This window comes from Mchenga conophoros, linkage group LG23 (genome assembly GCF_057382185.1).
Source record: "Mchenga conophoros isolate Kocher_MC1m ecotype Shallow Benthic linkage group LG23, M_conophoros_male_GT1.1, whole genome shotgun sequence".
In the NCBI taxonomy this organism is placed as follows: Eukaryota; Metazoa; Chordata; class Actinopteri; order Cichliformes; family Cichlidae; genus Mchenga; species Mchenga conophoros.
In genome coordinates, this window is record NC_140547.1 from 42,448,265 (window position 1) to 42,475,447 (window position 27,183).

The 27,183-nt window shown below is 40.5% G+C and overlaps 3 long non-coding RNA genes and 3 other non-coding genes across 7 annotated transcripts in view; 3 read left to right on the top strand and 3 right to left on the bottom strand.

Moving 5' to 3' along the window:
• LOC146547931 (uncharacterized) overlaps window positions 1–2,907 on the bottom strand; it is a 5,606-nt gene extending 2,699 nt beyond the window's left edge. Inside the window, exon 1 of the long non-coding RNA XR_014890676.1 lies at window positions 2,789–2,907. This is a non-coding gene — a long non-coding RNA (uncharacterized LOC146547931). The remainder of the gene's footprint in view (window positions 1–2,788) is intronic.
• Window positions 1,422–5,733, top strand: LOC146547932 (uncharacterized). 2 transcript variants are annotated; one of them, XR_014890679.1, is made up of 3 exons: window positions 1,422–1,610; window positions 1,847–1,959; window positions 4,850–5,733. It is a non-coding gene; the product is annotated as an uncharacterized LOC146547932 (long non-coding RNA). The 2 variants fall into 2 exon arrangements; XR_014890678.1 differs by having other exon boundaries at window positions 1,422–1,959.
• Window positions 5,734–7,344: 1,611 nt separating this feature from the next.
• On the bottom strand, window positions 7,345–7,427 carry trnal-uaa (transfer RNA leucine (anticodon UAA)). Its single transcript has one exon. It is a non-coding gene; the product is annotated as a tRNA-Leu (tRNA).
• A 3,674-nt stretch (window positions 7,428–11,101) lies between these two features.
• Window positions 11,102–11,220, bottom strand: LOC146547934 (5S ribosomal RNA). Its single transcript, XR_014890982.1, has one exon. It is a non-coding gene; the product is annotated as a 5S ribosomal RNA (ribosomal RNA).
• Window positions 11,221–11,539: 319 nt separating this feature from the next.
• Window positions 11,540–11,658, top strand: LOC146547935 (5S ribosomal RNA). Its single transcript, XR_014890983.1, has one exon. It is a non-coding gene; the product is annotated as a 5S ribosomal RNA (ribosomal RNA).
• Window positions 11,659–18,844: 7,186 nt separating this feature from the next.
• Window positions 18,845–21,548, top strand: LOC146547936 (uncharacterized). The gene is made up of 2 exons (XR_014890681.1): window positions 18,845–18,942; window positions 21,380–21,548. It is a non-coding gene; the product is annotated as an uncharacterized LOC146547936 (long non-coding RNA).
• Window positions 21,549–27,183: the final 5,635 nt, after the last annotated feature.

Below are 27,183 nucleotides of genomic sequence, written 5' to 3' on the forward strand. Positions count from 1 at the left end.
CAAGTATCACATGTGGAGTTCCCCAAGGTTCCATCTTGGGACCCCTTCTGTTTAACATCTACATGCTCCCACTGGCACAGATTATAAAGAACAACAAAATAAACTATCCCAGCTATGCAGATGACACACAAATATATATCACAATGTCACCAGGAGACCGAGGCCCTGTACAGGCTCTTGGTAAATGCATTGAGGAAATCAATGACTGGTTGTGCCACAATTTTCTCCAGCTAAACAAAAACAAAACTGAGGTAATAGTCTTTGGCGCCAAAGAAAAACGATTACAGGTCACCAGAGAACTTCAATCTATACATCTAAAAACCACAAACCAGGCGAGAAATTTGGGTGTAGTGATGGATGCAGACCTAAACTTAGAAAAACACATTAAGACAATAACAAAGTCAGCTTACTATCACCTCAAGAATATATCAAGGATAAAAGATCTGATGTCTCAACAGGACCTGGAAAAACTAGTCCATGCATTCATCTTTAGTAGGCTTGATTACTGTAACAGCATCTTTACAGGTCTACCTAAAAAAATCAGTCAGACAACTACAGCTCATTCAGAACTCTGCTGCTCGAGTCCTCACTAAGACCAAAAAAGTGGACCACATCAGTCCAGCTCTGAGGTCCTTACACTGGCTGCCTGTCCGTCAGAGGATAGACTTTAAAGTTCTGATGCTGGCCTATAAAGCTCTGAATGGTTTAGGACCAAAATACATCAGTGACCTCCTGACCCAGTATGAACCATCCAGATCCCTCAGGTCATCTGGATCCGGTCTTTTATCAGTTCCCAGAGTCAGAACCAGACACGGAGAAGCTGCATTCAGCTTTTATGCTCCTTATATCTGGAACAAACTCCCAGAAAGCCTCAGATCAGCTGAAACACTCAGTTTATTTAAATCCAGGTTGAAGACTCACCTGTTCTCAGCTGCATTTGAATAAAGCACCAAATCCACACTTTAAGCTTAAATTTCAAAACTTACATTTAACTACTGATTTTATCTACTGTTCTGATTTTATCTGTTTTGATTTTATATACTGTTTTGTTTGTTTGTTAATTAGTTAGTTAGTTTATTTGCTTGTTTTAATCAATTTTAAATCATGCTTTTTATTTGTTCTTGTTTCTAATGTCTCTGTAAAGCACTTTGAATCACCTTGTTGTTGAATTGTGCTATACAAATAAACTTGCCTTGCCTTAACAAAAACTAAGCCAAAAGGCAGTTTCTGCACTTTTTTCACAAATGTCAATATTTTTTTATTTACTTATTTTTAAAACATGTGGTTTATTGAATTGAAAAAAAAAATAGCTGCAATTGTTGTAACGCGAGCTATGAAAGACAACCTGCATCTGCACCTGTTGTCACTGGTCCTCACATCATGTTTGCAGCATGTTCTGAACCACAAACAGAGCAGTGCTAACTGGTGGGCTGGTGATGTAGACACTGATGCTAGTTAATTTAAGGTGGGGCTGCTGAAATGTTTAAAAGCTGAAGCCCCCAAAGTTTTACTTGTCTGTGACACAAATGAGCTCCAACCTGCTCAGGTAGAATTTACTAACAGCTGAGCTGCACTAGACCTGGTCTCTGCTCATCTTGACTCCTCGTTTGGTAAGAACTTTTTATTTGTATATTTAAAATCTTTTATAGACAACAGGCTTATTTTGAATAACTCGATCTCCTGCCACACTTATACTCACATTCACTAACCAGATATGGGCTTTAAAACATGCATCATCTGGGTTCTGTGACCATGAATATCGTGAATAAGAAATGTGCATGCACAGGCAGAGGCCTATCTTTTTTTATTTATGTTCAAATAATGTTCAATTTTAATTCCCCTTTAGAGCATTTCATTTACTGAAGACATCTTCACCACCTGCTGTTCCAGACGACTGACTCGTGCCTGAACTCCTGCAGGTTAATCAACCAACCACTGATCAGTAAAGCAAAAAATACGGTAAGTGTCCTCATTTGGAAAAGTTTGCTTAAAAGTTTCATAACTTTCTAATATAATAATTACATTTAACAAGAATGTTGTCATGACTGAGTGCAATGACCGTTTCCCTCTGTAAGGTTCAATGTGTGGATGCAAGTAGAGAAGTTGCCTTTAGATACACCTCATGAACTCATCAACTGAGAGTTAACAAATCATCAAATTTATTTAAATTACTTAATTTGTTGTTCATTTTCACTTGTTTACCATATCTACCATATGTAAGTAAATGATTAAAATTGCCTGTTTTAAAAATATCCAGTAATACTCTAAAAAACGTACACAATATTATTGTTCAACATGTCCTCCAGTGCCTCTGATAAGTTTCAAAATATTTACTGAAGAAAAAAATGACTGGTTTAGATGTTGAATTTTTTGAAGCTGTTATATTGATTTTGATTTTCTTTATTTTATCATTTAATGATTTAAAAGACTACATTAAAGTAACGACAGCTGTTTTTGGTTATTTTTAAATGATGGTTGGCGTTTACTAGATGACCCTCAAGCACCAGGAATTCCTTGCTTACGGCCACACATTGAACCGTAAATGGCGACGTAGACGCGCAAATTATTTTCTAGAGTAGATAGCGAGCCAAAATTAATATTTCAACTGAGGGGTGCTTTGCAGACATATTTTCAGGCACTTTCCAATAACCTGCAGTCTTTACGGTGAGGACACACAAACATTAACCCGACTGGAACATAACTGTATGAAAATATATCACCTGTATTTGTGTTCGCTTCGTAGTTACACTGTTTAAAACAAAATATTAAACCAAACTGCGGTAATTACCTGTCCAGCAGAGAGCTCAGGTAAATTCTTTCTGTCTGCTTTGCTTTATCAGAGATCGTCTGTCTTTTCCTTTCGACTTGTCTCTCCGCGCTTTCTGCTCAAGTCAGCCCCCTCCTCTGCCGCGCATGCCCGACGGGGTCTGCGCAGCGCGTGCACCACAGGTGTGGAGAAGTACTGCTTAGTGTTGCAGTTTCAAAATAAAAGCTGCCAAAAAGCGAAACATGCTGCCTTCAATGTTTCAAACCATGTTCCAGGGTTTTTAGTTCACCATGTATAATGTTAAAACAAGAAAATAAAAGACAGATCTGAACGTTTGAAAATGTTTTGGAAAAACTCCATAAAGAATAGATGAAAAACACTGAAATTATCCTTTTATTTATGTTGATCCATTAAGTTGGTTCATTTTTTTGTTACATAAGTTGTTTTTAAAGTTAAACTTGTGTGGGTTTCTATATAAGTCAATAAAAAAAACAACAAGCCATTAAAAATGAAAAGTAAACTCTGCCAAAGAAACTGAGAGGTTCTGGAAGCGTGGAGTTCAGTTTGCAAATTTATCTAATGCAAAAAACATCTATGAATAAAACTTTGTTGGCCAGCAGCTTTTCAAAAAGACAAAAAAGAAAAAACATGGTCATAAAAAGAAGCTATTATCTGGGGGGAAATAATCATTTGATCCCCTGCTGAGTTTGTAAGTTTGTTCACTTATATTAAATAATCAGTCTCTAATTTTTTTAAGTATTTTCATTTTGATGTAATGAGACAGAATATCAACCAAAATTGAATAAAAAATATATTTGCTAAAATAAATGAATTGATTTATATGTCACTGAGTGAAGTAAGTATTTGATCTCAAACACAACTTAGTACTTGGTGGAGAAACCTTTATTGCCTAGCACTGCGGTAATATGTTTCTTGTAGTTGGTCACTGGGTTTGCTCACATCTCAGGAGGGATTTTTTTCCACTCCTCCTTCCACAAACTCTCTAAATTCTTTAGATTTCTTTCCTGCTGTTTGGTAACTTTAAGCTTCAGCTCCCTCCACAGATTTTCTTCAGGACTGAGGTTTGGAGACTGCCTTAGCCCCACTCCATGTCCTTGTGCTTCTTCTTTAGCCACACCTAAAGTATGCATCAGTGGTATGTTTTAGGCCATTGTCATGCTGGAAGACCCATCGATGACACATCTTCAGTCTTCTGCCTGAGAGAAAGTGGTTCTTGTCCAAGATTTTGCAGTACATGGCTCCATCTACTGGCCGCCTCAATGTGGCGAGGCGCCCCACAGTATAATGTTTCCACTTCTGTGCTTGACAGTGGGGATGGTGTTCTGTGGGTTACACTCAGCATTTCTCTTCCTCCAAACACAGTGGGCTCAGTTCATGCCACAGAGTTTTTGATTTCAAATGACCACAGCATTTCCCCCCAAACCTTCTCTCAATCATTTAGATGTTTACTGGCAAACTTAAGACTGGCCTGTAGTTTTGGGCTGATCCAACACCTTTCTCATGATTATCCTCACCCCATGAGCCAAGATATTACATGGAGCAAGATAAGAGGTCTTTGGTCTTGACCATGACTTTTCTTGTCCCTGAGGTCCCTTGCCCGAGTAGACCTCAGTAACTAATCCTTTTACACTTCTTCAATCTTGCCCATGGTGGTGGAGATGGAGTTGGAATGGAAGAATTTGGTACTGTGGACAGGTGTGCTTTATACACATAATAAACTGAGATTGGGAGTATCTGTAATGGACTGATTGATTGACTGTAATCCAGTCTGTGGGAACCAGAACTCTTGTTGGGTTGTCGAGGATCAAAAACTTACTTCACTCAATTATATGCAAATCAGTGAAAAGAAATCATGTACTGTGTTTTTTTTCTGTTGGTGTTCATGTCTCTCTCCAGTAAAATAAAACATCCACAAAAGTTAGAAACTGTTTATTTCTTCATAAGGGAACAAATTTACAAATTCAGCAGGGGATCAAATACTTACTTCTGCCACTACAGTGATGACGCTTTTGTTGCATTAAATTCTTGATCTGGAAAATGTTCCTGTTTTTCTCTCTCCAGGAAACAATGAGGATCATGTTTACCTGTTTGCTGCTTGTGCTGCCCTTTGTTACTGGACTCTCAAAACCAGCCAATCTTCAACCCAACCGAATTGAGAAGCGACTGAATGAAACAAATTATGAAAAGTTTAGACGACAGCATGTAGATGCCAAGATGAGCGTGAAAAAATGTGATACAGAAATGAAAAAAAAGAAAATATATGCTGATCGAAACAAATGTAAGGATGTTAACACATTCATCCTCAGTGATTACAAACAGGTCAAAGCCATTTGTAACGGTCAAGGAAGATATGATCAGACGAATGGCACGACAAAGAGTGTAGCAAAGTTTCGCATTGTTAGATGTGACCTAAAGAACAATGGAGCCAGGAAACCCAAGTGTCAGTATAAAGGCACACTTCTCACTAACAGAATAGTTGTGGTCAAATGTGAAGGAAAGTTACCTGTGCACTATTATGGTGATGAAATGACCTTTGAATCCAATAATGCAACTATAGGAAAAATCCCCATGCGCTCTACTTCTGTACCCACAAATTTACATTTCTGAGATAACAAAAGAGCAACATTTATCATCAGCTCTAACTAAACGTCGCTGGAAACGTCTTCTTCATTATACGTTTTTATTTGAGTCTGTCTTAGCAATAAGTATATACATTTTTTAACATGTGATCAACCTCTATTTCTTCACACGTTACATGAAATAACATAAAACTATTATTTCCTTCTGATGAGGGAATTTTATATTCATCCCACCAATACCGACATATTAATTGTACTGACTGTAGGATGCTGTGTAGAAATAATCTCTTAGATCCAGCTTGCTTCTAATAAAAATTTTTTTATCTGATCACAGAATAAGCATATAATAAAAGTCACTTTTTGGTGTTTGTTGGTTTTTATATATTTATTTTTTAACATTTGGAGCATCACCAGTTACAAGACTCACAAGCTGACAAGTTCTTATTCAGCGCCCTGTCTCTTGTTTCTTTTGTTTTTAATGTCATCCAATTTTTTTGTTTTCATTTTGGCATGCGATTCATTTCTAAGACTTTTCTAAATGTCTAAAAGACAAAAGTGTAAACGTCGTTGCCATAACGGAGGGGGCTTGAGCATTTGTCCCTTTCCTCTTGGACGTCCCAAGAGCCCTGTTCTTGAGGCATTACTATTTTTTAATCTGTGTACATGTGCTGTCTGTGCCCCTCAACAATAACATTTAACTATTAACCCCAATTTTGCTAAATAAAAGGATCTGGCTTCCACTAGTCACATGATGCCCATTAACTAATTCTCGACTTTGACGGCAGAGGGCATTGGTTACGAGATCACAAAGAACATGCACATTTTTTGCCGCCTGGGTGGTGCGGAGCTGTAAGCGAAACACACAAAGTAATTGGGAGATGCAGACTGGTGCAACAAAAACCAGTAAGTAGGTGTAGAGCGTACACTGTAGTCTATAGCAGCGGTCCCCAACCCCCGGGCCACGGACCGGTACCAGGCCTTGAGTCGTTTGGTACCGGGTCAAGAGAGTTGAAGCTCGTACCGCACAGAAAAAATAAATAACTTACATTATTTCCGTTTTATTTATTATCCGACTCTGAACAGTGTTTTATTTGGAAAAAGACTGAATTCTCTCAGTTACTTCAGTCTATGACTGACTCTTGACGCATGTCAAGATACATTAGTTAATATTAAACCCACAAACTAGCAAAATTAGTAAAAAAACAGATGTCTTTGGAGGGTTTCTTTGCAAAGGAAAAAAGGCCCAGTGAGGAGACAGAAGAAGAGTCTACTAAGAAAAAGAAAGCTGCATTTAACAGACAATACCAAAAGACCTACTTGAAATATGGATATATTGCGACAAGTGATTCCCATGCACCAAGCTCGCTCTGCATAATATATGCGGAGACCAGCTCTCCAATGAGGCAATGAAGCCTTCAAAACTGCTTCGTCACTTGGAGACCAAGCACCCGACATTAAAAAACAAGCCTTTGGACTAGTTTAAAAGAAAAAAGCGGGAACAACAGGGACAGAAGCCATTACTGAGGGCCTCCACAACAACAAATACAAGTGCACTGAGAGCATCATACTTGGTGGCTAACCATATTGCTAAGGCTAAAAAGTCATTCACTATTGGTGAAGAATCGATCCTCCCTGCCACTAAAGACATTTGCTGTGAACTTTTCGGAGAGATGGCGGCTGAAACGATAGCACAGGTGCCTCTGTTGGCTAGCACCGTCACTCGTTGCATCGAGGAAATAGCAGAGGATATTGAGACACAGTTGTTGGAGAGAATTAATACATGGCCGTGGTACGTTTTGCAGGTTGATGAGTACAGATGTGGACAATAAGGAAATACTACTTGATTATGTGCGATACCTTTATCAGGTGAATATGCATGAGGCTATGTTGTGTGCACTATCGCTGACAGTGAAAACCCATCTCGTCACCCCGACCTTTGACACCTTGTAAGATGTCAGTTTAGTAGGTTGATTTCTCTACCAGGAGTGGGGTTCGAACCCACATGGACAAATGTCCATTGGATTTTAAGTCCAACACCTTCACCACTCGGCCATCCTGGTCCGACTGAGCTGAGTTGCGTAACAGACATATAGTCCAACATCATTACTCTTACTGGGCTTAAGCCCGGGTTGTTTTTCAGAAGCCCGGGGTCTTTTGGACTGTAATTTTTTCATAGTTAGATGCCTGGCTGACAACTGTATAACACAAAAAACACTCACAATATTCGAAGCACATAGTGCACATTGTGGGAATTTACGACTGTGAGTAAATCCCCCTTAATATTGGTATGATCCCAGCTCAGGCACTGAGCGAGGGGGCGGGGGGAGCTGCTGCCTACGAGTGCGCTGTTGGAGAAACGCAGGGAGGCAGACAGAGAACTGAAGTTTGACCAGGTTCCAAAGCAAATCATTCGTACTGTACAAATATGACGGTGTATCACAAAAGATTGATATCAAACTGATCACTTGACCCATATTATGTTACTTGCTCTTCAAGTGAATCAACAAAAGGTGAAATGAAAAGCCGAACAACAACAATGCTGTTTCTTTAGAGAGTCTTAGCTTACATGTGTGTTTATTTCATATTTTCAGTTGTTTCCCTCCACGGCTAAATAAATCGGTTTCAGTTATGCACTGATATACAAGAATGGACATAAGGAGCTTCTTTCAAAGAAAAACTCTGGTAGATGTTATTTTATATATTATGCTTTGTATGTTGTTCAGTATATTTCTATGCAAAACAAAAGGAATTTCAATACACAGCAGTATATTCACAGTTGAAACCAGATATTTACATACACTTTATGGAAAACACAAGAACATTTTTTTACTGTACAACATCAATTTAGAGTAAACTTGTTTTGCATAAATAAATATTGAAATATATTTTGAATTAGTTAAAGAGAGAGAGCTGTCTCTTTTTTATCACTTTCACCAAATTTAGGAGCACATATACACTAAGTTTATTGTTAATTAATAAGAAAACTCCAGACGATTCGATTCTGAGCTGAAGAAGCTTCTGATAGGTTGGTGGCACACCTGTGGATGCATATAAGGCAAAACACAGAGCCTGTTTCTTTGACATGGGAAAATCAAGAGATCAACCAAAACACCTGGAAAAGAATTGTGGACCTCCATAATCAATTTGAATACAATTTGGTGCCATTTACAATTAAGAAATACAGACAGTTTCTCTCTTTACTCTTAAAGTTAACAAATATGTTTTTTTATATTTATCAACATAAAAAATAAACATTTAGTCTGATTTGATGTTACAATTAAAAAAGTGTTTTTGTTTTTATCTGAAGAGTTTGTAAATATCTGGTTTCAACTGTATATTTGATGATGTTGGTGTTTGGTTTGATTGTCAGCACAAAGAGGGAGAGAGAGGAACAGAGAGAGAGAGAGAGGACAGAACAGAGATGAACAAGAGCAGGGGCCCGTTCTTCGTACGTCGCTTACTACATCCAAGATCAAATGACACATCCAAGATCAAATCATCGCGCTAACCGTGAGCTCGCTAATCCGGTTCCCCGAACACACCTGCTGTTGACGATTACTACAGCTGGACGCAGGAATGTGACATCACTGGGTGTCGTAAAAGGGGCTACGCATCGATAGTAGAAACATTGATCGGCAACCCGCTGATTGGTCGGCGAAAATGTCCAAGGGGCGTGCTCGGTATTTTCCGGCAGCAGAGCAAGAACTCATGAGTGAGGGATTTCAGGAGTTTCAGAGTTTAATTAAAACGCAAGAGAACACTGCAAAGGCTGCAGAAGCAAGGAGAGAGGGCTGGCAGAAAGTTGCTGACAAATCAAACTCGTAGGTAATTTAATAATAATAATAATAATGGATTGGGTTTATATAGCGCTTTCCAAGGCACCCAAAGCGCTTCACGATACCACTATTCATTCACTCCCACATTCACACACTGGTGGAGGCAGCTACGGTTGTAGCCAGGCTGCCATATCGCGCCATCGGCCCCTCTGGCCAACACCAGTAGGCGGTAGGGTAGATCTATCATATGACACTATATTGTCCAATATCATATGGCATTATATTATATTATAATATGTTATATTATATCCCCTTTCACATTAGAGCCACAACAGGACCCACAAGAACATGGGAACAAGTAAAAGTGGAATACAGGAGTATTCTACAGAATGGTAATATTTATCTCTTAGATTGCTTTGCGTCTCTTGGCAAGGTAATACTGGCCTGTAATACTCTGTTAGTTTGTTCATAACAGCAACCAAGAAAAGGGCAGAGGAAAAAAAGACAGGTGGTGGTCCTGCACCCCCTCGTCAACAAGTTGGTTAAGTAAATAATACCCTCACGGGAATATCGATATCTCTCAATGAGCACACTGTCGCGCTGAGCTAAAGGATCCTGTCTGTCCCGCAATATACGCTGAATTCTGAGGACTCTCCTTATCAATCTTGCACCTTCCGCAATGGGTTGGTCGCGTATACGGACAGGACATGGCTGCGACAGGCTTCCCAAATCCACCTTCGCTTTTATAGCCGTGGTCTCTCATCTTGATTACACGAAGTAATTTACAATTACTACTCTGAAATATGAATTACATCTGTAATAATCACATACATGTAATAGAATGTTAATAGTACATTTCCCTTTTTTAGGAAATGACCTGTATGTATCTGTGTGACATCAATAAAAGGATCAAGTGCTGCATTATCTTTAGTTACATTGATAATATTTATTTATGGTGAAACAGTGGAAAAATATCGCTGTTGCTTTCGTATAAATGAAGCGGACATACCTGCGTGGCCGCGATCTAATCCTGTTTACATAAAGTAAACCTGCTCCCGAGCAGGTTTACGCTTACGGCTCTGTTGCTATGACAGCAAGTCCCGGATGAGCTTCGGGGAACCGACTGATCCAGGATCACGCGAAATCGTCAACAATCTAATCCGGCTAACCTACTTAGCGAGGTACGAAGAACGGGCCCCAGGTGAGACACACATGTTAGTCAAATGGTTGTTTACCAAAAGTATCAGCGTATCATAGGTCCTCATGTATCTCGTACCTAGTGTTTCTTGTTAGGTTTGTTATTTTTCAAATTCTATATTTATTAAGTTTTGCAGGCTTGTTTGCACAACAAGGCTGAATAATTATCTAAACTTTTCTCAATCTAAATAGTGGACTTTGGTAGAATTAAAAAATAAGTGTAGTGCAGGTCTATGATGATTTTTAGTGCTACTATCATCTAGCTCTGATTCTGGTTCTGTCTTGGTTAAATCCTAAGTAGTCCTGCTTTTGAACTGTTGTAGTCCTGTTTTAATTCCGGATCAGTTCTGGGTCTGGTTGAATTGGGGTTTAGGCCCTGTGTCTTGATACAGCCCCGACTTTGTTCTGCCTTGCTGCTTAATTAAAAAACTACTTTAAGGTGTCCTGCACATGTGATATATTTTTCCCTATATGAATATGAACTCAAAACAGAGCCAATTAATCTTTCAGTCATTTCTAACCCCCCCCCCCCCCCCCCCCCAAATCCCATGCATACTACCCTTTAGGGCTAAGCCCCGGGTGTATCAAATGTCTGCCTCTGCTCTGCTCTACAACAGAATCACAAAGGTGTCTCCAATAAGCTGCAGAGATGATTGTTGTTTTAATTTCTTAACGGTACACAAGCAAAAAATTAGAAGAGAGGTCATGAAGTTTCTTACTAAACAGTAGCGCCCTCTGCAGTTTGTGTGTGTAAGTGCAAAAGCTTACAGCACCTGGTATTCCCAGGCGGTCTCCCATCCAAGTACTGACCAGGCCCGACCCTGCTTAGCTTCCGAGATCAGACGAGATCGGGCGTGTTCAGGGTGGTATGGCCGTAAGCGAGAGAAGAGCACAGAAACAGCCTTTTTAAACATGCTGTGATGACACATGCACACGTTTTCTCTTCTATATAGAAGTTAAAGTCTCCAAATGACAAAAATGTTAGAATTACAAAACACACGGTTCTATAATAATCTAACATATGTTATTATGGAGATGTTACTGTGAGAAAAGTATTTCTGCAGCTCAGTGTTGAAGCTGCAGTTAACAACGAATAGCTGCATGCTTTCGCTGTAACATATAAAGCTTGGCACAATAATATATATCAAACTGTGAGACACTTGCCACTTATAAAATGCCCTTTATATAGCAAAGCTTTCGCTTACGGCCATACCACCCTGAACACGCCCGATCTCGTCTGATCTCGGAAGCTAAGCAGGGTCGGGCCTGGTCAGTACTTGGATGGGAGACCGCCTGGGAATACCAGGTGCTGTAAGCTTTTGCACTTCCACACACAAACTGCAGAGGGCGCTTCTGCTCCTGCTTGTGCTAAGAGGCATGAGAAGTTAACATTTATGGGTGATAAAATCCTTTTTCTATATTTTTAACATGAGAATATCAGTTTTCCATCTTGTGTTCCAGAGTAATCGGACAAAAGACAAACGTAGAACAAGGAAAAAAGAGGCCAAGTGTCTCACCTATAAAACAAAATAGAATAGAATAGAATAGAATTCAACTTTATTGTCATTGCACATGCACAGGTACAGGGCAACGAAATGCAGTTTGCATCCATCCAGAAGTTCTTTAGTGATATAGATATATTACAATATATATTAGCAATAATATAGATATGTGAGTATATTACAGAAATGGGTCTATTATGGTATGTTATAATGTACACGGTATGAAGTATATTGTGAATATTCTATAACTATAAGTATGTACAGGCTGTAGTGAGTACAAGCTATGTACAGGATATGAACAGGATATAAATATGAAAAACTATACAGAATATGAAATAAATAACTTTACAGAATCTGGGATATACAGCTATACAGAAATGTGAACTATGCAAGTTGTAAACAGTTGTAGGATTAAAGATTATCGAATGTACAGAATGATTATTTACACAGAGCTATACAGTAGCTGAAAATTACTGTTTTCTGAATAGTCTCACACAGATAAACATTTGCAGGGAATACCTTTTCCTTCAAAACAAACGTCACAGACTGTGTTTTTCTTTACTGATTGTATTTGAGTAGAAACTCAGATTAAAATGGCATGAGTGCTCATAAAAGGATTTAACTGTAAAAGTAGGTGTAGTGGATCACTTTGCATAGATGTAGATAAAAGTGCAGTAAGCAAAGACTACAGTGGTCATTGAGCAGCTGTTCCTATAATGTGAATCTGGGATAAAGGCAGAGATTATTTGTTTGCCTTTGTTTCCTGGTTCTTTCTTTCTTATCCAAATGGAAAAAGAGAGCATAAAAGTACTGTTTACAAGCAGCTTATCTATCTCATTGTGCCCACTATCATAAAATCTTGGTTGACTGAGCACTGAGCCATCTACCACTCGAAATTGAACCTGTGTGGGACAACAACAAAGTCCAGTATACTAAGTTTCAGTAATGTGCAGTTTTTTCTGTGGAAGATGTAAATCTAAATAGATGTCCTATTGTATGCATAATATAGCACTGAAATGTATAAAACAACTTCTAAAGACAAATTTCAATTTATTTTAGATTTTCTCAAATCCAAACAGCGCTAAAAGCATACACACAGTCAAATATTTTTCATACGAGGTGCTGAAGGTTCTGCAATGTTCTGTCAGTGCGCCCCAGGGCAGCTGTGGCTACAATGTAGCTGCCATTACCAGTGTGTGAATGTGTGTGTGAATGTGTGAATGACTGAATGTAGTGTAAAGCTCTTTGGGGTCCTTGGGCACTAAGTAAAGCGCTGTACAAATACAGGCCATTTACTGTGCGTGTGTTTATGCTCAAGTGTATGAATAAATTAGTCAGTTTGAAACAGTTGCAATTTAAACAGTAGAAGAGTGGCACTATATTTATATATTTATAAAGAATTTCAAACAACAATTAATTGATGGTCAAAGCAGGTTTATTTAATTAATATCCAGATTTCCAATTAGTTCCGAATTGATTCAGCAGCAAATCACATCACCAGTCACTTCAAGGCTGTATGTATTATTGTAAGGTAGACCCTACAATAATACATACAGAGAACCCAACAATCATATGACCCCCTATGAGCAAGCACTTTGGCGACAGTGGGAAGGAAAAACTCCCTTTTTACAGGAAGAAACCTCCGGCAGAACCAGGCTCAGGTCGGGGCGGCCATCTGCTGCGACCGGTTGGGGTGAGAGACTGAAGACGTTTGTTGTAGGTCTGATTGAAGGACTGATGTGATGGTAAGTTGTCTGCTGCTCCGCTTTGAATATTGAGAGATTAGTTGATGGATTTCAAGCCAAATTGTGCCCAAGTTTAAGACCACATTCATTGGTTGTTTTTGTTGATGTTATTGTTTTGGGCTTTTTTTCCACAAGAATTTCTAGCTCCCCTAGAATTCTGGCCACCCAAACGATGATTGCTGCTGAGAGAACACAAGGTTTTGTCCCCCTGTACTATTCATGTCAGTGCAGGGGGTTCTCCTTGAGAGGCCAGGGTGGAAAAAGGGATGCTTCAGAACCTCCGAGGGTGTTATGCGCAGATTTGCATCCAAGGCCAACATTTCTTTGATTAGCCTTACAAATAATGTTTGGCCATTTTCCGGTCCTCGCCTAACTTTCAGCAGTTTTTCGAGGTCATCGAGACACTTAAGTTTTATATATCGAGTTTCCTTTGATCGATAATGTGTCTCGTATTGAAATTGTTCTTGGGTCTTAAATGTCCAGCGCTGTTTGTTGTAGTTATCCTCGATGAAGTAGCAGTCAGTGTACAAGCCAGACTCTAGGAGATGATCTGGTAGCTGACCCTGGGTTTCAATTATGAATTTTAAAACATCATAATCGTCTTCCCCAGGATAGAGAGGCACCCCTGTAGCAAGCTCCACAGCTACCAGCCCCAGAGACCACATGTCAATTGCTTCGTCGTATGGAATGCCAAGCATAACCTCAGGTGCACAATAACCAATTGTCCCCACACGGTCACCAGGAATCACTGCAGAAGCAGGACATGCGAGGCCAAAGTCTATGAGTTTGACTTTGACGGGAGACTCACTGTGGTTCAGCACCATGATGTTTCCAGGTTTGAGGTCAGCATGCACTATTCCCACAGAACCCAGGTGGAACAGAGCATTTGCAAGCTGATGCAAAATTGGCCTGAGTTCTCTCATTGGGAGACCTCGGTTATTCCGGTCCCCAATGTAGTCCCACAGGCTTTGGTCAAGCAATTCGAAATTCAAGCAAATGCGCTGTCCATCGAGGAAATAGTCGTTCCATTCCACAATGTTGCACCTGTCTGGATCCAAGCGTCGTAGCTGCTCCAGGATGAAAATTTCCAGTTTTGCCTGGAGCAGAATTTCAGGGTCGCTCTTGTTGACTTTAATAGCAACGGTTTTGTTGTTTTTTGTATCGCGACATCTGGTTACCAAACCAAAGCCTCCTTCTCCAAGGAAAGCCTCTACCACGTGGTGATCTCCTAAAATGGTCCCTTCCGTTATTTGAAGATCATCTTCAGAGGCAGATGGGTTGGCTGAGGTGTTGATGTCTCCTTTTTGAGGAAATTCAACTGAGTTTTGGAAACTGCAGCTGAATTTTTGCAATCCATGACTTTTCCAGCTTGAAGGCTGCTGAGAGAGCACAAGGAGTTCTCCCCCTGTACTATTCATGTCAGTGCAGGGGGTTGTCCTTGAGAGGCCAGGGTTGAAAAAGGGATGCTTCAGAACCTCCGAGGGTGTTATGCGCTGATTTGCATCCAAGGCCAACATTTCTTTGATTAGCCTTACAAATAATGTTTGGCCATTTTCCGGTCCTTGCCTAACTTTCAGCAGTTGTTCGAGGTCATCGAGACACTTAAGTTTTATCGATCGAGTTTCCTTGGATCGATAATCTGTCTCGTATTGAAATTGTTCTGGGGTCTTAAATGTCCAGCGCTGTTCCTTGTGGTTATCCTCGATGAAATAGCTGTCAGTGTACAAGCCAGACTCTAGGAGATGATCTGGTAGCTGACCCTGGGTTTCAATTATGAATTTCAAAACGTCATAATCGTCTTCCCCAGGATAGAGAGGCACCCCTGTAGCAAGCTCCACAGCTACCAGCCCTAGAGACCACATGTCAATTGCTTCATCATATGGAGTGCCAAGCATAATCTCAGGTGCACAATAACCAATTGTCCCCACACAGTCACCAGGAATCACTGCAGAGGTGTTACATGCGATGCCAAAGTCTATAAGTTTGACTCTGACTTGAGACTCACTGCGGTTCACAACCATGATGTTGACAGGTTTGAGGTCAGCATGCACTATTCCCACAGAACCCAGGTGGAATAGAGCATTTGCGAGCTGATTCAAAATTGGCCTGATTTCTCTCATTGGGAGACCTCGGTTATTCCGGTCCCCTATGTAGTCTGACAGGCTTTGGTCGAGGAGTTCAAAATTCAGGCAAATGCGCTCTCCATCGAGGAAATAGCCGTTCCATTCGACGATGTTGCACCTGTCTGGATCCAAGCGTCGTAGCTGCTCCAGGATGAAAATTTCCAGTTTTGCCTGGAGCAGAATTTCAGGGTCGCTCTTGTTGACTTTAACAGCAACAGTTTTGTTGTTTTTTGTATCGCGACATCTGGTTACAACACCAAAGCTTCCTTCTCCAAGGAAAGCCTCCACCATGTGGTGATCTCCCAAAATGGTCCCTTTAGATATTCCAAGCTCATCTGAGCCGAAGGATGGGTTGGCTGACATGGTGTAAAGTTTGCGCTGTGAATTGGTGAGAAACAAAACTGAACTTGTTTTGGTTTCTCTCGTAAATTGCTCTCAAAACTTCTCAAAAGGGTTTTAGTTGCTGCAGGTCAACGTCCGTTAAGCATAAAGTAACAGGTGAGCGCTCCTATTTATAGGTTTTCGGATCAAAGCAAAGTTATGACGTCAGAAAGGATCAAAGCAAAGTTACCACGTCACAAGCGATCGAAGCGATTCTAATATGTGCGCATGCGCACATATGAGAAGCGATCGAAGGGATTCTAATATGTGCGCATGCGCACACACGTGCTTGCTTGTGTAATATTGTTCACAGTAAACTTGACCCTAATCAATTTAATATCAGTCAATCAAAGAAAATGTTAGTTTTGGAAAATTTTAAAATGACATAACTGACAGTTAAAACATTTTTTGTTCATGTATTTGTATTTGTATTGTCTTCGGGATTTTTTTTGCATACCACGTCAAGCTTTTCTGTATATAGTCATGTCGTAGATTTCGGAGCAAACAAGAAATTGAATTGGATTTTAATATTGCAGTGCTTGGATTTCGGATTTGGTGCTTAAAACTTCTTGAAACTGTAACCGTATTTCATTCACCACAAAGAACTATCTGATTGAATAGTTTTCTTATCAGATAGAGAAATAAAACGAGTCGCAAAGTCTAAAAGCAACATTTGTCTGCCTGGGCTGTACCTCTGCACGTTAGTCTGTTTCAATGTGTGACCCCCCACCCCCTCCCTGATCAGTCGGGGGTGAGTGCGCTAATGTGCCTGGAGGCCGTTTTAATGAGTGTTTGCTGGAAAACGAAAAATACAAGAAGGATTTGTACGTTTTCACAACGGGGGAGTTTGCGTAAGTACTAGTAAATAATTTTCTCGAGTGTGTACGTTACACATGTTATTTGTTTAAAATTGGTATTATTATTTTGCTAGCTAGCAAACTCGCGGGATAAAGGATTGAAGTGCACTCAGTGCGATACAATACGGTGGCGCTATTCTAACAGTTAGTTATTGCAGGGTAACTTGTAGAATATGCTGTGAATTGAACCAAGATTACACAGCAGTAGCAGTAATACGAGTTACTTCCCTCAAGTGAAAGCGTTAAACGTTAGCCCGATGCTTAACTAGCCAACGTCAGGCTTTCTGATTGAAGGCTAAAAGCGACGTTGTCACCAAGTAAACAGAATATTGATGATATTTTTGTGTATCGCTGCAGCCTTTTCAAGTATTAACCTGGTGTCTTTGGGAACAGCTTAGGGGGAAATGACGGTAATATGACTGAACCATATGGGAAGAAAGAATAGGCACTTTTTGTGCTAGCGAAGTTTCCTCGCTTTCATTCAAAATCTGTTTATCATTAAACAATTGAAACATAATGGCTTCGAGCTGACATTGAGGCCTGTGGGGCACTATCAGCCACTGAGACAGTAGACAAGTGACTATTTCACACTTTAAGGCTGCCTGTTTATTTAAGGGAGATGAACAGTACATTCTAACTGTACATAATAATATCAATGATGATAGATTAAATAAATGGGTTTTTGAAAGACGCTTGTGCATTTTTAAAGTCTAAAGTGTTGAATTGATCTGAGTATGTCATGTGTTCAAAGCCTCTCCCAGTCAGTGCTGTTCTCTATGCCTGTCTTACTCTACATGATGTTATTAGCACAAACACTTTAAAGGTGATAATTAGGTCTACAACAATAACACAGACTGCAATGTAGTTAAGCGTCTTACAGTTAGTTTTGAATGAATGAACTTAAAAAACAACACAAGCAAAGATCTGTCTCCTCCTGTTTTTTGTGTCACATAAGAAAGAAGCATCAATATCTGATGAGAAGACTTATTAATTTGGCCTTTCACGTGGTCTTACTCAGGTGATGCGAAGTGAAATATGCATCCTTTTTATGGTAATGTGCTGGAAAATGTTGAAAATGGACATTAAACATGCTTACAAAGTGCTTGAATTTGACCCTGAAAGGTGTATGAAGCCAGAAAAAGTCACACTTGGAGTAAAAACCTCTCATAGCAAGTTAATCATATTCAATTGATTTGATGCTTTCAGCACAAAATTTAGCCACACAGTCAGGACAGCGTCTGCTTTACCTTCATCGGTAAACGTGTTTATGCAGTACATAGTAACAGTGTGGCTGAGTCCTCTGGTTCAAATCAGTTCCAGTACATTTGGAGATGTAAGTCTTAACCTTTCACATGCATCGGGAAGGAAAAAACATTTAATCTTCACAGTACTGCCGAAGTGCAGCGATACATTGTGAAGTGCACATTTGCATTTGTCATACAGTACCGATCAAAAGTCTTGAACCACCCCCTTATTTTTTCGTGTTTTGCCAGGTCAGTCTGTGTTAACGGTGTTATTAACTGCATTCTTCAACTAAAGAAGTGAGAACAAATGATGTGGGCTTTTGTTTTTTTGCAATAGGCTGCAAGTAAATGTGTACAGATACAATTTAAAATTGGTTCTTTGTTAAGTTTTGTGGTCCTTTCCGTGACTTAGGTGTCTGTTTATGTTTGAATGTTTCAGAGATTAGTGTGAAGGGTCTTAACAGACAAAAAGTGGTCAAATACAAGCCCTGGATTAAAAATCAGAAACACTTTAAAAAGCCTGGAGAGCTATTCCTTAATACCACTTTAAAGATTACAGGGAAGTCCGGATCCCTGGAAGCAAATGAGGGATGGCTCAAGACTTTTGCACAGTGCTGTACATGTCATGTTCCCTGTTTTATAGCTCAGCTCAAACTGACACGTTCTCACTAACTGCTTCTCATTTTCTCCACAGTAAACTTTGACCACTTCCAGATACTGCGGGCCATCGGGAAAGGAAGCTTTGGAAAGGTAATGCAGCCTCCATTTTTCACGCCACTTGTATATTGTTTGCCCTTAATTACCCACCACGGTCGTCATCTCTAAAGAATCAGTGCAAGCGAAGCGAAATGTGCTGGGATTACACTTTAGTTCTCGTGTGCTGCTGTTATTTAATAACAGTTATAAATGCAGCTTATGTAATTATTTCTATAAAGTCAGTTAGAGGAGAGCCGATTTCTATTTCATCTCACTCAATCTAGGTGGGAATTTTGACCCCACGTCTCAATTTAATTACACAGCAGCAAAATTCTGCGGCTCTATTTGTCATCGCGCTCAACGGTTGGGCTGAAGGCAGGAGGAGAACTTAGCGTGTGTGTGATACACAATTGGGGCTGCAGAGATTGGAATAGTTTACCTTCATTTGAAATATCACTGCCCTGTGCACATTGTCGGCTTTAAAATTCAAACTTAAAGAGTTTGTAAGTAAACTGGCTGAGATGAGACAGACGATGCACCGGGTCCTCGTCTGAGTGCTGGCTTTCAGTTGTGCTGTTTCTCTTGCCCAGCCATGCACACACAGACACTGTGCTACACTTACACAGTGAGACAGATGCTCACAGAGACGTCCAGATACATTTTGTCCTTGCTGGAGGTCATCTTGTGTTTTTTGGCCCACTGTGGCCTCACACCGAGCTCCTGCTGTTTTTTGAACACTTTAACAGCACCAGTCTTTAGCTTCCTGTTGAACACACTTAAGTGGGGGAGGTGTTATTATTAGTGGTAAATGATTTGTGTATTTGTTGGATGCACCTCAGAGCAACAGGAAACATGACACGACACGCTCCAGTAACCTGCAGTCTTTACAGTGAGGACACACAAACATTAACCCTCTGCTCCTTACAGAAACTCTCTAAATCCTGTAAGTTTCTTGACTGCCACTTGGAAAGTTGAAACTTCAGCTCCCTCCACAGATTTTCTACAGTACTGATGTCTGGAGACTGACTAGACCACTCCGTGATCTTATAGCACTTCTCCATTAGTACATACTCAGATCAGCTTGCTGTGACTCATTTTCCATTACAATCAAGTACCACCTAATGTGCGTGGGGTCATTACAGCAAAGCGGCCCGATGTCCATGTTGTCATTTATGAGCAACACGAATGCCACAACAAAGGAAGACGTCGCAGCGATGATGTATCTGTGGCTTTTTGTCACACTTGGAAACCACGGTGTTGTGCAGCTATTTGCCTTGTTGCAGGGTTTTAAAAAAACTGCAGTTTTGATTTTAGTGAAAGACAAAAGCCAATCCGTGGCCTGCAGTCTGACGATGTCACATTTCCTGACTGCTTGGAACCCCGACTAAGTCGTCCTGTAGCCCACATCATAATGTTTCCATCTCTCTGCTTGACTGCAGGGATGCTATTTTTTGCATCACACTCCTATTTCAAAAGGTCAGTTAAAGCCACATAATTTCGTTTCATCTCCCCACAGCACTTTCTCCAAAGTCTTCCCTGAATCATTTAGATGTTCACTGGCACTTGAGATGGGCCTATACATGTTTCTCCTTGAACAGGTAGCTACCCTATGTTAGCCTAGCTTTCTATCACTGATGCTCTGTGTGTATGCTGCTGCCTCTCGTCTCGTGTTACTTAAAAAATTAACCCCACAGCTTCAATAACCGTATCTAAAAATCTCTCAGTGAAAGTTACGGTTGAAGGTTTGGAAACATTTTGGGGTAGCCAGTGTTAAATAGAGACAGGGCCACATTCTTTATCTAGTCATTGTAATGAAAGAAGCACATTAAAAACTATATGAGAGTTTGCTTTTAACAAGCATGTAATGACTCTACTTAAAAACTGAAAGTAGCATTTTGTGGATGTTTTCCCTGCTGCCCGATCCCATCAGTCTCTTAAAGCATCATTTTTTATGCGCCCTGGTGTGACAGAGGTTTCATGGCGCTACAGGTTACCTGAGCACATCAGGTATATTACGGTTGAAAACAAGTGCCCGGCCTTCCAGTGGGTGGTCGACCCCTCGTGCACAGCTCAGGAGTCTAAACGACCCAGCAGTTATGGACATGTGTGTTTTTGGTGTGCTGTCCCTCGTTCTCCCTGCTTGCAGGTGTGTGTGTGTGTGTGTGTGTGTGTGTGTGTGTGTGTGTGTGTGTGTGTGTGTGTGTGTGTGTGTGTGTGTGTGTGTGTGTGTGTGTGGATGCCGGCGTTTCTGAGAGCACCTGTTTACAGGCACCTTCAGGCCTGGTGGGTGTGGCCCTGCCAGGTGGTTGGCCACACCTGAAGACCATCACACAGCTGATCAAGCCTTGTCGGAGGAGCTACTTAAGAATGCGGTGGCGCTCTCTCTGACGCTGGATCATTGCGTGACTTCACGTTAGTCTCTCGGCCAGTCAGTACGGATAGTCTGCCGCATTGTATGTGTCTTACGGCTGCCTGTTTGTTATCTCCCCAGGAGAAGCGTGGAGACGAGAGGGCAGCGAGCACGGGGTGCTCAGACACTGAGGAGCGGAGACAAGGAACACTAGCACTGGGAAGAGGACATTTCACGGGAGTCGGGAACGCACTGCGGATTTATTGTTATTTTCCATTCACTGTAAATAAACGCACTGCTTGCATTCAGAGCTCCGTGCCTGGCTCCTCCTTCCTCACATCCCCACGGTTGACGCTGGACAACCGTGACAAATAGCTGTTCTTAGATTCATTATTAGTTCAACATTGACAAATAGTAGTTGACTAATATCAGGAGCCAAAAAGAAAACAAAAAACAAACTAAATAAATATTTCAGACGCTGAAAATAAATTATTACGGTCGTTTAAATTTGCTGTCAGCAAGTTAGGTCTAATACATGTAGTCAATCTAATGAATCAATATTACATGTAAAAAGTACAGAACTGAAAATAAAACTAAAATATAACGGTAAATGAACTGGTTCTTGTATAAAACCTTTCTACTCTCTACAACTTGCCTCATTCATGCACTCACTTTTTTCTATGCTTTTTCTCTGTAAGTGCTTTCTATCTAACATTAATACGCATTCATCCTCCCGATGGATGCATCGGAGAGCAACTTGGGGTTAGCATCTTGCCCAAGGATATTTGGCATGCAGGCTGGAGCAGAGGGGCATTGAACCAGCAACTTTCTGATTAGTAGGTTTCCTGCTCTACCTGAGCTACAGACACCCCAATTTGTGGTGTTCTGGAAACAACACGTTCTCATCCCAACAGGTAACGATGCTATGTGACAAATCATCGGTATGTGTAAATGTGTTTTTTGTTCTGATCATGAATCGCTTTGTAAAACAAGACCTGATAGGGTTAAGGTTAAAGTTATGGTTAGAGTTAATGTTAGGGATAGGGCTGGAATGGACGGCTGGAGCCTCTCCTCCAAGTGTGTGTTACTGCCGCCATCAGCATTCTGTTGTATGCTTTTCTCTGTAAGCGCTTCGAGCCTGTACTTTTTTGCTTTAGCTGAGTAATGAAGTTGAATCAGTACTTTAACTTTCACTGGAACAATAGTATTTTTACTTCTACTTAAGAATGTCTGATCTTTTGCCAACTCTGGCCGTCTCTCAGTCTTGGAATACCCACTTGTTGTCCAGCGGTGTCCTGGGAATATGGGAACTAGACAGACTGGGGAAACAATGGGAGGAGACACAAAGATGGAATCACTTTTACCATCTTTTATGTATTTGCTGGTCGTCTTATTTCTTCTATTTTGCAAGCACAGTGTTGCAATCATTGTCTTTGTGGTACAATGACACAGGTAGAATGCAGGTGTTTTCATGTAACACGATGCCAGAAAGATGAGTAATGTGTTTTGAAGAGAAGATAAAACATCATGTTTGAACAAAGATAAGCAGCAGACACGTCTGTGTGTGAGTTATACAGGTTCAGTAAGAAGGTAATATGTCTGCAGAATTTGTAATTCTTATGAAGATATTGCTTGTACAATAAATAAAATCCCTTTAACTTCTTCTTCTGGAGAGTGTCTTTATATATTTAGTCATTTATTTAGCCTTTATTTAGTACTAACTCTAGTCGGGGATATATATCAGAGTTTACTTTCAGATATGAGCATTGTGTTTCCTGTGGATGAATGAATGAATTATTTATTTATGTATTTTTTGAAAGACTGGCTCATGTAAAATCTCTGAAAGTATGACACAGCTCTCCTGTTACACTTTATGGACTCCTGAGCTTCACCATGAGGGCCTGTCTTTATTCACTGAAATCCACTTTTATAATGAATTCACAGTAATCACTGACACCTTCAGAGCATTACATTCATTAAAGACGTCTTCTACACCTACTCTTCCAGACGACCGACACATACTTCAACCACTGCAGGTTAACCAGCCACTCATCAGTAAAGCAAAAACTAAATGTAAATGTCCTCATGTGGAAAAGACTGAAACACAACTCCCACATATCACTAATGTAACAGATCCATTTAGGGAGAGTGAGAACACTAGGCTGGATGTGTTTTAATGCAGGAACATTCATCATGTCTTGAGCTCAACAAATCATTTACATTGAATATGTGAGCTGGATGGTTACACGATACAATGTGATTGTCAACAATAACTGCAATGAACGCTGGTTTGAGGGCGGAGTCAAGGAGGCCATTTACGTGAAAAGGGAAAGACCCTCTCTGAATCAAGGAGGGGGCCTAAGGGTACATCTGTCACCATCTTACAATGCTGTGATTGCAGCCGTTCTCCAACTCTCTGTGAATGGTACTCAAGACCATTGATCAGTGGTTGTTGATCAATGGTCATGAGAATTTGCATAATCATGATTAAGGAACTGACCTCCCAGCCCATTGTTCCTTCAGTCGGCTGGTTTCTCTGACTGAAAACGCTACGTCCAGAAGAACAGGATCAACTTTTGGAGATTTACTTCCCTGGATGATTGAGCACGCATCAAGACCTTTTAATCAGGCCAACAAATATCTTGTACTCAATTTTAGCAGCAGCCATTGTGACACTGATGATAAAACTTGTGTAAAAGTGCGAAGCTGTAAAAAAGTAATTATAAAAAAGCATTTTTGTAGCTGAATGTTACTGGATAGCTGTTTCATCTGTAACACATCAAAATAACCTGCTAAGGTTTAATAGGCTATAAGGAACACACTCACTTCCTGAGCCCTGGGCAATAAGAGACGTTTTGTGTTTTATAATTTATTGATATGTTTGATCCTTTCTGACCTGCGTTAATGAAGCAGTCATTAGAGCACCATGTCCGCTACAATAGTTCTGTAGTTTGATGCTTGAGTCGTTGCAGACTTGTTGAAACTCCCTCACCCGTCAAAGCAGCGTCTTTGTTATTGGAGTCCAGCAGATGGCAGTGTTTCACTGTCTGACGGCTGTCTGAAGCTTCAGCTGGTTTATCCGTTTGCTATGTTTGCCATGTTACAGTGGGGAGGAAAAACTCCTTTTTGACAGGAATATCTAGACATGAGTGATTACTGCAGTGGGGCACTATCTGTGCTATCTATAAGAAATGTTAGCAACAATAAAACTCTGAGGATCAGGGCTCCATTTCACTCCAGTGTTCAGTGGCATTTTAAAAGAGTGAATACCGACGCTGAATGTCTTTGTAAAGCAAAAGCACTTTGTTAGCCTTTACAGAGCAAAGCTATGGATCAATGTGCAGTGAAGAAAAATCCAGGTGGCCAGTCTGTCCTTTCCTAACCAATCACAGAGCTCCTTACATTGTTGCGCTGGAGAATAACTAAATATAATATAAAGATGATATTGAAAATAATCTTTTGTAGAGTCACTACTTAGTGGGCAGAGGACAGTTATCACTTTGCTGGATGCTTTAAAGTCGCATGTTCTGTATTTGCAGATTAGCAGGATATTAACAGATTAACAGCTTTCATTAGACTTCATATGATAATCAACAGTGAAGTGTTTCTCTTTCAGTGTTTATTCTTGCTCATTGAATGATCTCTGTTCAGATAATATGCTGCACTCATCTCATGTTTCTTTAAATACGGCATCACTTGTCCAGCTGTCAAACTCTGAAAGAGTTACAGTTTCACCACTGAGCACTTTGAATGGTTATTCTTTTATTTAAAAGCACTTATTCTAGCTGCATCATCAATACGACAAAAACTGTGACTTCAACAAAAATGTATCTAAAAATATTTAGGGGGAAATGTTCCTACACCCCTCATGTAAACGTTACACCTCCAAAAGGGAGAAATAATCAGAATAAGGCGTAATCATTGTCTTGATAATAATGACCATGAAAATGAAACTAGGCCTACCTTTAGTTCAGCACACTCAGTGTTGCATAAAGACATGCGAACATGCAATCATCCATTCTGGAGCCTACTTTTAAAAAGAGCGAGCTGTTTATTCTGGCTGAGTAGCAAACAGAACCAACCATGAAAACCTAAACTGGGAAAACACTTGGAAACCTTGAACACTGGGAATATGGAGACACAGGGGGTAGGTGAACAGGCACTCTGACAAAGGACAGAGGAAAACAGATACAGTATATACACTGAGGGGTGATCCGGGAGTGGACAAACATGGGAACACAGACTAGGATTATCAAAATAAGACAAGAAGTAGCACGAACACAGAGACTGAGATAAGGACACATGAGCTTGACACTAGGATGGAAATAAACAAACATGGGAACACACGACGGACTGAGGAGACAAGGACAACACACAAAGAGAGGGACACTGGAAACAGGTAAAGGAGACAAAAACCCAGAGACAGCACTAAGACACAAAGAGAGGGAGACACAAGACGGGCTGGGGACACTAAGGGGACGCCGAGGACAGAACACAGAGACGAACTCTATGACAGACATTACGTGACAACAAGACTGACATCCACAGGAGACACAGAAAAAACAATAATCAGAAAATTCACGAATGCAGGAAAAGTAAACTAGGAAACTTCAGTCAGTATAAGAACACAACAATAATGAAGCAACATTCAAAAGTCCACCAACACAAAACACTGGGACAAAGACCCAGAACCATGACACACAGACACTGACAGTGTTCTTGTTAATGCTCTGCCTCCTCTGGATCTTTAGTTAGCTAAAGTGGACTGCAGTCTTTCATTTATTGATATCATTAATAGTTTACCCATATTAGACTCTTTAGTCCACCTGAATCAAACATAACAACATGTTACAAGCTGTTTTGCTGCTTCCAGTGTCTCAGATCTCATGCAAACAAGTGGCTGGCTCAGTGAATGTTAATTTAGCACATGTTATATAGAATAGAATAGAATAGAATTCAACTTTATTGTCATTGCACATGCACAGGTACAGGGCAACGAAATGCAGTTTGCATCCATCCAGAAGTGCTTTAGTGATATAGATATATTACAATATATATTAGCAATAGTATAGTTATGTAAGTATATTACAGAAATGGGTCTATTATGGTATGTTATAATGTACACGGTATGAAGTATGTTGTGAATATTCTATAACTATAAGTATGTACAGGCTGTAGTGAGTACGAGCTATGTACAGGCTATGAACAGGATATAAATATGAAAAACTATACAGAATATGAAATAAATAACTTTACAGAAATCTGAGATATACAGCTATACAGAAATGGGAACTATGCAAGTTGTAAACAGTTGTAGGGTTAAAGATTATCGAATGTACAGAATGATTATTTACACAGAGCTAGTGCAGTTAAGATAAGTGAGGGTGTAGATAGTTTCTACAGAGGCTATATAAAGTGCTAGTGGTTGTGAGTGGTGGTTCAGTCCATGTTATTATTGTGTGTTTGAGGGTACAGTTGTCCATTGTGGGTGTGTGTATGTTCAGTCCATATGTTAACGTGGGTCAGATGTCAGGAGGCAGAGTTCAGGAGTCTGACAGCTGTGGGGAAGAAGCTGTTCCGGTACCTGGTGGTCTTAGTCCGGAGGCTCCTGTAGCGCCTCCCAGAGGGCAGGAGGGTGAAGAGTCCATGTGATGGGTGACTGGGGTCTTTGATGATTTTCCCAGCCCTTTTCAGACACCGCTTCCTGTAGATGTCTTTTATGGCAGGAAGTGGTGCTCCGGCGATGCGCTGGGCAGTTTTCACGACCCTCTGCAACGCCTTCCGGTCCGAGGCAGAGCAGTTCCCGTACCAGACTGTTATACAGTTGGTCAGGATGCTCTCGATGGTGCAGCGATAGAAGTTCACCAGGATGTCTGAGGACAGGTGGTTCTTCCTCAGAGTCCTCAAGAAGAAGAGGCGCTGATGAGCCTTCTTGACCAGCTTGG